Genomic DNA, 9,950 nt, shown 5'->3' on the forward strand with positions numbered 1-9,950 from the left:
GAAAAAGACTGAAGATTACTCATTCTCAGAAGAAGATTGAAGATTACTCCTTCTCAAAAGAAGAACTTACTCGACAGAGAAATCATGACATTGAGTTCTTAAAACCTTAATCAAATCAAGTAGTATTTCACTAAGGAGGCCTTTTTTGGTCGAACCATCTTTCTATCTTGCCAAGAAAAGATAACCTTCTTTGGCTAGAGGACTAGATTTAGATTTGAGTTATTTTACTCTCCTCTAGTATTTGTATTGCACATTTCTCATAGAACATGTCTTTGTTTATCTCTAAATCCCGCAAATCAGCCATATGTGAAGGATCTGGCAAATACTTCTTCAGCATGGATACGTGGATCATTTTGTGAACCTGCTCAACCTGTGGTAGTAGAATCAACATGTAAACCACTGGTCTTCTCTGTTCGACTATTTCAAACGGTCCCACAAATTGTGTCTTCAATTTACTCTTTATTCCAAATTCGAAGTTTCCTTTTCGGGACGATATCTTCAAAAACATTCCGTCATCAACTTGGAGTTTTAAAGGTTTGCGTCGCTTATCTACATAGCTCTTTAGTCTACTCTGAGCAGTTTTTAATTTATCTCGTATCATGCGTACTGTTTTAGTAGTTTCCTCAATAATTTTCGGTCCCAACACCATGGTATCTCCTGTCTCTACCTAACATATTGGTGATCGACAAGTTCCATTGTACAAAACTTCAAATGGTGCCATGTCGATATTAGTTTGAAAACTATTATTGTAGGAGAATTTTACCAATGGTAAGTGATGTTTCTAACCTCCACTAAAATTCAAAACACATACCCACAACACGTCTTCTAAAATCTTAATCACCCACTCAGGCTGTCCATCTGACTGTGAATGAAAAGTCGTACTGAATTTCAATTGAGTACCCATGACTTTGTGTAGACTTTCCCAAAATTAGAAAATAAATTTGGGATCTCTATCTGACACGATAGAAATCGATTTTCCATGCAGTTGAACTATCTCAACTATATATATTTGGCTCAGTCTATCAATGCTTAATGAAATTCGACTTGGAATTAAATGTTCCGATTTTGTCAGTCGATCCACAATTACCCATATGATGTCTGACTCGACATTGACTTTTGGTAACCAAATTACAAAGTCTATGGTCACATGCTCCCAGTTCTATTTTGTTATGGGTAATGGTTGGAATAAGCGTATTGGGTTGCGGTGTTCTGCCTTGATTAGCTGACATGTCAGGCATCTACTTATATATTTTACAATAACCTTCGTCATACCCAAAAACTAGAAATTTATACGCAGATCTCTATACATCTTTATACCTCATGGGTGAATAAAATATCGAAAACGGTGTGCCCACCCAATATCAGACCTTAATTGCGCATCTTGAGGTATCCACATCCTACTTCTGAATCTGAGAATCTCATCTGATTCTTTCGACCAATTTAGGTCAGCCAAGTTCCCGGCTCTCGACTCGTATTCTTGCCCATCCACATTTATTTTTTGAGATTTTCAGATTCGTGCTATTAGTTTATTTTCAATCCTTAGTGTACCCAAATATATGTGTGGTCTATACCTTCTCCTCAAAGTCTTGAATAATATTTTTGTGGCTTGCTCAAGCAATTGCCATTATTTTACCATCATATGTGCTACAGTGTTCCTGTTCAGTGTGTTGGTAATTACATTCATCTTTCCTGGGTGATACTTAAGAATAAAATCATAGTCTTTTAGATATTCCACCCAACATTACTGCCTCATATTCAATTCCCGCTGCAAGAATATAGGAGGTTCTTATGATAGGAGCATGCCTCAAACTTCTTTCCATATGGGTAATGCTATGCATATGGAGGCAACTCAAGATCATGAACATGATAGTTTTTCTCATGATTCTTCAATTTTTTGGATACTTATGCCACTACCTTCCCAAACTGCATCAATATAGCTCCCAAACTAATATTGGATGCATCAGCAAAGATCGTTAAACCTTAATATAAAATCGAAGATACTAGAATTTGAGCGGTTGTTAATATTTTCTTGAACTCCTGAAATGTCGTCTTGCAATTGTCATCCTACTCAAACTAGAAAATTTTCTATGTCAGTCTAATCAACGGTGTTGCAAGAGTGGAGAACCCCTTAATAAATCTTCGATAATAGCCCACTATCCTAGGAAAACTTCTAATATCTATCATTGTCTTTGGTTGTTTCCTCGACAGCATGACTTCAACTTTGGAAAGGTCGACCACTTTTCCTTCACCTGACATTACGTGTCTTAAGAATTTCACCTTCAGAAGTCAGAACTCATACTTGTTAAACTTGCATATAGCTTATGTTCTCGTAAAATCTATAGTGTGATTTTGAGGTATCTCTCTATAGACACCCCATTTTTGCACTCGCCTGATTAATCAACTCATCAACCCGATTGCAACGGTTCCAAATGATGGATGATTATTCTAATGTTTTATTTTATTACCAGATATGTTTCAGAAATCTGGATGAGGTATTTCAAATTAACAAAATTGTAGAAATCACGCTACGCTAGGAAAATATAACCCCCAAAGCTTAGAAATTATCATTTTTCAAACAAAAAGAAGCTTCACGATAAAAATCACAAAAAAATGATCAAATTACCAAAATACCCCTAACCTTAAAATATCCCTAGAGCTAACGTTACGCTTAGGAAAATCCTTTCGAACACATAAAATAATAAATCGAAACCAAATAAATTATTTCACCAATTTTAACAGAATTTGACAAAATTACGAAAATGCCCTTCATAAAGTTCACGACCATTTCACACAAAAATTTCATAAATGACACAAACCAATATTTTCATTGAATTCCTCACGAAAAATCAATTCTAAAACATCCTTGAACATAAAATAACGACTTAAAATATGAAAAGTCCTCTCCGAGGGTAAAACGGTAATTTCACGATTTTTATAATTAAAATTTTCGAAATTAATAAATAAAATATTAAATAATTAAAGTGAAACATTAATAAAATTAATTTAAAATTTTAAACTAAAAAAATTGATCAATCAGGCTCTCAGGCAAAATTGTTGAGGGTTGCCAAGATATTTCTTCAAGGACCCCTCCATTTGGGGGTCCAAAGAATTAAAGATATAATAGAGGGGGGTTCTCCAAAAAATTAAAGTCAATTAAGCAAGACTAAAGTCAAGGTATTAAAGTCAATCAAGTAAGACTAAAGTCAAAATTAAAGTCAATCAAGTACGACTAAAGTCAAGATATTAAAGTCAATCAAGTAAGACTAAAGTCAAAATCTTAAAATCAATCAAATAGAACCAAAAGTCAAAATCCTAATAGAGTTCTAATTAAATAATAACTCTATTTAATAGAATTCTAACTAAAATATAATTTTACCTAAAATAATTCTAATTAAAATACAACTCTATCTAAAACAAATCTAACTAAAATACAACTCTAACTAAAAGAATTTTAATTAAACACTAATTCCATCTAAATCAACCCTTAGAAAAATCTATAAATAGGGGTCCTCACACCCTATTTTCGTATCAAATCATAAACCCTAGGAAAAGTAGGTCAAGAAGCCTCCCCAACCTTCCCAAAATCCTAATTTTGAAGTCCTAACTCCTTATCTAACATCCATACCTCAACTTTAGCTCAAAAAACACCCAAAAATCCTTCCAAAACACCTTCAAATCCATAAGAAAAATCAAAAAACTCATAGATCTAAGAAGAAGATACCTCAACTTGGAGATCAGAAATCAAATCCGGTGGTGGGCGAATAGCAAGGAAATACATACGTAGATACTCTTCGCTTGTGTTGAGGAAATCGTTGTAATTGGCAAGGTAACTTTCTTTTATATTTTTATTATTATAATTATTTGTTATTTTTGGTCTATTTTGCAATGTAACCGATTTTTGGGAAGAAGTAGAGACCGACACTTGCAAGGTGGGGTTGGTGCCTAACACCTTCCAACCCTGTAACTTGGGAAGAAGTTGTCTTTGTTTTTAGAGTCAATGATCGGTTCCTAGACTAGAATAACTAGGTGGCGACTCTCAAACCTCAAGGGTCAAAAGCGGATCCGCGCACCCCGCTGATTGAGGGCGCTTTCACTCTCGTGATCCTCTCTCAGCTTCAAATATATTAGGATATCATCTATAGATGTCATTGTGTTCATAATGGCATCCTATCAAGGTGCTCCCAAAATATCTGGTGTATAAGATTTATAAATGTTATCGATGCATTCATCAGATCGAAAGGCATCACTAGATACTCAAAGTGTCCTAGCCTGATCCGAAATGCAGTCTTCGAAATATCCGTCTCCCAGATTCTCAACTAGTAGTATCCTGATCGTAAATCAATATTGAAAAAATACTGGGCATCTTATAGTTGGTTAAACAGATCATCAATGTGCGGAAGGGGGTACTTATTTTTTATGGTCATTTGATTCAACTTCTGGTAATCAATGCACAATTGAAGCGTCCCATTTTTTTGGATGAACATAATTAGTATTCTTCAGGGTGAAGAACTAGGTCAAATAAACCTAAGCTCATAAGCTCATCAATCTGTGCTTTCAACTCTCGAGTTTCTACTGTGGCCATTCGGTATGGTGTAATAGAAATAGGTCCCATGCCTGAGACCAAATCAATTGAGAATTCTATCTCGCGATACGGCGACAAACCCGATAATTCTTCTTGAAAAACATCTCCAAATTTCTTGACTACCTCTACCATATCCACTAGCGTTTCTATCTTTGATACTCTCAAATTTTCCAATTGTTTGTATAGAGGACCGTCTCCTTTATACCTGAATCCTTGAATTTTAACCCTCGAATACCTCGATTTCTTAAAACTAATGGATCTTGCAAAGCAATTGACATGGGCATGGTTCTCTACTAACCAATCCATACCCAAGATGATGTCGAAAGCACAACAATCTAGTAACATGAGATCCATACTCATTTCTTGATCCTCTATTCTAATTATCAATCTTGACATAATTTTTCGGCTATCTGACAGTCTCCCAATAGGGTAGAAAATTTTATTACTCAGTCCATGTCAAAATTTCTTAGCACTAGTACATGTGCAATCTTAGCATAAATGTATGATCTAGAGTAGCTAGTATTGAATAAAACTCGAATGTTAACATTATAAATTGAAATCGTACCTTCCAAAACCTCGTTTGAAGCAAGTACATCCTTTTGTGTCAAATGATATGCCTTGTCTTCGGGTCTAGGAATAACCCTTATTTTCGATAGTAATAGAGGACAATCTCTCCAAAAATGTCCCACCTGACTATACATGAAAACCTCAATGATTTTCACCTTCATAGTTCTTTGTGAAGTGGGTAGTTGGTAAACTAGAGCTTACGGTCTCTAAACCTACCTTGTATGTTCCCTTAGCCCTGTTGGCATCACTAGAGTCCCAATTGCTTTATAACTCGATGATGGGGGAGCTCTATACTGTGGATACACTAACCCAGAGGCTCTCGACCTCGAATATATCGACCTCTTGGCCAGATTTGATCTGGAAGTAAAAGAGGTCTAGGGTTGACTAGTTTTCCCCAACTTATTACATCCATATCATTTGAGGTGCCTCATTATTTCTTTGATTTAGTGGTGCACCTAACAATTGTGGTGACTCTTGCGCCATTTCTCACTTTCGACCGCTAGCCCTATTTATTCGGGGTGGTGTGAGTACGTTATCAACTTTATTAAAATCTTGTGGCCTTTATTGTTTCCTGAATTGGCTTGCCTAACATCTTTCAAAATTTTCTCAAAATTTCACTATTTGATTTTGTTAAGATACAAATTAAAAACTCGGGGTATTATATGTACACTTTCCATTCGGTTTGGAGGGGAGTGGGGAAAAGATCATTGTCTTTGTTGACCACAATCGTGAATTTTGATTTCTTGGGTGTTACCTGCATTGGACTGGTCCAATGACTATCGAAAATGGGGTATATGATACCCTCATTTTGCAAGTTAATTACTTCAGCTCTGATTGCTTCCTTTAAGATGGGATTTAGTCACCTCTACGGCTTTCGTGATGGTTTGGTGTTTTTTCCAGATGGATCTAGCATATCACCATAGAGGGGCTAATCCCCTTGATGTCGGCTATGGTTTACCCTATAGGCTTATGATATTTTCTCAAAACTTTGAGCATCTTACCCTCTTGCATAGCATCTAAATCAGATGACGATGGATCCATAACAACTAGCATCCAACTTAAAGAAACTTAATCCAATGACGATGGATCACGAAGAACATGAGGAATAAGAGAAATAAATAACATGTGATGAAGATCTAAGGTTGGATGAAGAGAAATCTATTAAAAAAATATTAAAACATTTAATAACTTAAAGAAATAAAACTAAATTAAAAAAAAGTATTATTGCTTCATCAATCTTTGCAGATAGGGAGATTAACTAAGAAACATCCTAGAAACAATAATGAAAGAATTGAAAAAAAAAAACTCATCTTTATTGCTTCTGAATAATCTTGAAATACAACTTTTATTGTATTATTCAATTGCTACAATAAATAAAATCCTAAAAACTAAATAGGAAGAATAACAAAGAATTACTAAAGATGGGGGTTGAGAGAAAGATGGTAGAGATAGGGGTCGAAGAGAAGATTAAAAACTAAGGACTTAAAGACTTTCTATAGAAGAAATTAAGGTTATTTTGGCAGCACGTTTTCACCCATAAAGCGTCTGAATTAGCTAAGCTTTGTGAAATGGAAATATTGTATTCTCTCTATCAGGATTCCAACTCAATTGACCTTCCCTGTTTCAATACCCGAGTCAAAAGTTATGTATTTAATGGTAAAACATGACAGATTAGGAGTCTTTAACTTGTTTGTAATAGATTACCAATGAAAAATCCAAATTTGTCTTTCTTAGTGAAATACAAATTTATTTTCATCTGAATCAATTTTCTAATAGAGCCAAAAATTTTGGACAAAATGGAATAACGTAGCACATTTGGAGTGAAGGAAAACTTGATTCTATCAATATTTTTGTGGATCTAGGACCATCAGATCTCTTGGACCGTGTTTTGATCTTAAATTTAACTTGTAAGTTGATTTTGATTTTGACCTTGGTAGTTTTCCCTTTCTTGACTTCTCGACTTCGTTTGATTTATCTACAAAAATATAACACGCAATCAAGATTCGTAAAATTTATAAAATTAGTTAATAAAATATGAAATATAATAATTTAAGTGGCGAGCACGATTTTTTGATTAAGATCGATGATATGAGTTAAAAAAACCTGTTTAGTGCCTTAGAAAATGACAGGAAAATATGGAATTTTAGGTACTTAACACCCTTCACTCCTTTACCTCTTGTGGTAGGTCATTATAAAAGTCTTTATCAATTTTTCAACCCCAAGTGTCATTTTCCCTCAAGTTTTTAGGGTTCTTCTTATTTCTAGATATAGGATCATCTGAACTTATCGGTCTAGGTATGTTCATTCTCTCTAGTTCACCCAAATCTATAAGCCTAGGTGTGTTTTTTTCCATTTGGTTTGTTTCCCTTCTAGAGTTAGGATCACCTGAATCCATAAATCTAAGTATGATTCTTTTTTTCAAATTCATCCAAATCCATATATCTAAGTGCGATCCTTGCACTTGAGTTCATTTGAATCCAGAGGTCTAGATGTGGTTTCTCTAAATTAATCCAAGTTCATACTTTCAAAGCTTTGATCTTTTAAGGGAGGGTCGCATCAATCACTTTACTGAAAAAACCGCACATACTTCCAAACTCAAGACATTTTGTGAGATGATCGACTTCTCATTTGAGTCTTAACCCAAGCAAAAAAGGATCATCTATGTTTTTTCCACCCTAACCACTTTTGTGTAGTGGTTCGTCTAAGATAATCTCATTCAAGTTACAAATGGGATAATGATTTCCATTATTTCTCACATTCCCAAGCTTGAACATGGTTTTCCATGGATTGAAAGTCAAGAGGGCGTCAAGACCCTTAATTGAGACCACCCTTAGGTGGGACCTCCAATTATCTTCATCTTATCATTAATCTCGTGTCAATGTTTACTCAAACAAATGTTTTTGCCAAGTGACCCAATCTCATTAGAGTATCTTTGATCTCACTCGTAAAATTCAACCAAGTTCTCTCAAAAGTTTCATCCAATCCTTCTTCCCAAGCTTAGGTATAAGTTTATGTTGGTGCAATTTTGTGTCATTTTTGTTTTCGTTTACAATTTTGTGTCATTTTTCTTCTTATTTGCAGCTCCGTGTCGCTTTTCCTTCTTATTCATAGCTTTGTGTTGCCGTAGTTTCGTGTCTCTTTTCTTTTTATTCAACTTCTATTCATTTACATTCCATATTCCCAAAACCACTTCTTTAAAAAAGTGTGTTATTTGTTTCTTAAGTTCTATTCGACTTTAAAAAAATAACAAAAAATTATAATATATATCATTACATGTATTTCCTTTATTTTATGATAATACCATATGTTTTACTTTTTCCACCAAGGTACAAGGCTACTAGAGCAAAAGCCAACATTGGTCACAATAATCGTTCGTTACTTAAAAGCAAACGTTGGCCACAAGAGACCTTGTTTTTGCCTAAGATAGATTGGGCATATGTTACTATTCCTCCCCATTTTGGAGTATTTAGACCTGGCTTCGTCAAGATAAAAGTGATGGTCATCACTAAAGCATCAAAGAAGGACCACTCCTGACTCATTTAGCTTGTAGAGGATGGGCAAATCCTTAGCAAATGGGAAAAGATCCCAGACACTCTTGATGAGATCCCAAATCTCTATGGCCTAAAAAATGCCATTGAACAAGTCTTTTCTTGAGGATCTTAACAAACCTTTGTCATCCGGAAGAGAAGTTCTGGAAGGTTCGTCTTCTTCAATAAAAGTGCATGAATCTATTTTTCATTATTTCAAAAATCAGAAAAAAAAAAAAAAAATCTTTGTTAAATGAATCATTTGATCAAACTAAATTAGAAAATATTGAATACGATTTCCATCTTGAGCTCGATTTTGATCTTATGGGAATTAAAGAAGAGAATGAGACTGAAGTAAAAGACACTCCTAAAAAGTTTGAGGAAATCTTAGAGTGTCATGAGGAAGGTATTCAACTAAATATTGATGAAATAGACTCTATAAACCTAGGAATCGAAGATGACCCAAATATTTAAAAAATTGGAGTTTTATTGTCCTCTCACCAAAAAATAAAGATGATCGAATTTTTGCTGCAATATCAAGATGTCTTTGCATGGTCTTACCAGGATATTTTAGGATTGGATATTGATTTGGTTGTTCACAAGCTCCCAATCTTACTCGAATTCAGGCCAGTCAAACAGAAATAAAAAAGACTAAAGCCATGTGGACCTTGAAAGTAAAAAAACTAAGTTACAAAATAGTTCCAGGTAGGTTTTTTTAGAAGTTCCCATTTATATTGAGTAGCCTAACAACATCGTCTCAATGCCAAAGAATGATGGAAAAATCAGAATGTGTGTTGATTACAGAGATCTAAATAAAGCCAGTTCTAAATATGATTTTTCTTTGCCATACATCGACTCTCTCATCGCAACACAACATGATATGACATGATTTCATTTATGGACAATTTCTTTGGTTATAATTAGATCAAAATGGCTGAGAAAAACTAAGAAAAGCTCGTATTCATTACACTTTGAGGCACTTTTCACTACATTGTCATGCCATTTGGGCTTAAAAATGTTGGGGCATAGTATCAACAAGCTATGACTATACTTTTCCACGACATGATACATAGAGAAATGAAAGTTTACATGGATGATATGATCACAAAATCAAGTTTGGAAGAAGACTACATGGTAAATTTGCATAAGATATTTGATTTGTGTCTTAAAATATTGATTTATCCGCATATTTCTCAGATAATTGTCTCAGTTTCTGTCCCTAGTTTACTATATAAAGTAAATAAACATGTTAAGCCTCAAATAATCACGTTGTA

This window comes from Akebia trifoliata, chromosome 14 (genome assembly GCF_017979445.1).
Source record: "Akebia trifoliata isolate Shusen 1 chromosome 14, ASM1797944v1, whole genome shotgun sequence".
Lineage (NCBI taxonomy): Eukaryota > Viridiplantae > Streptophyta > Magnoliopsida > Ranunculales > Lardizabalaceae > Akebia > Akebia trifoliata.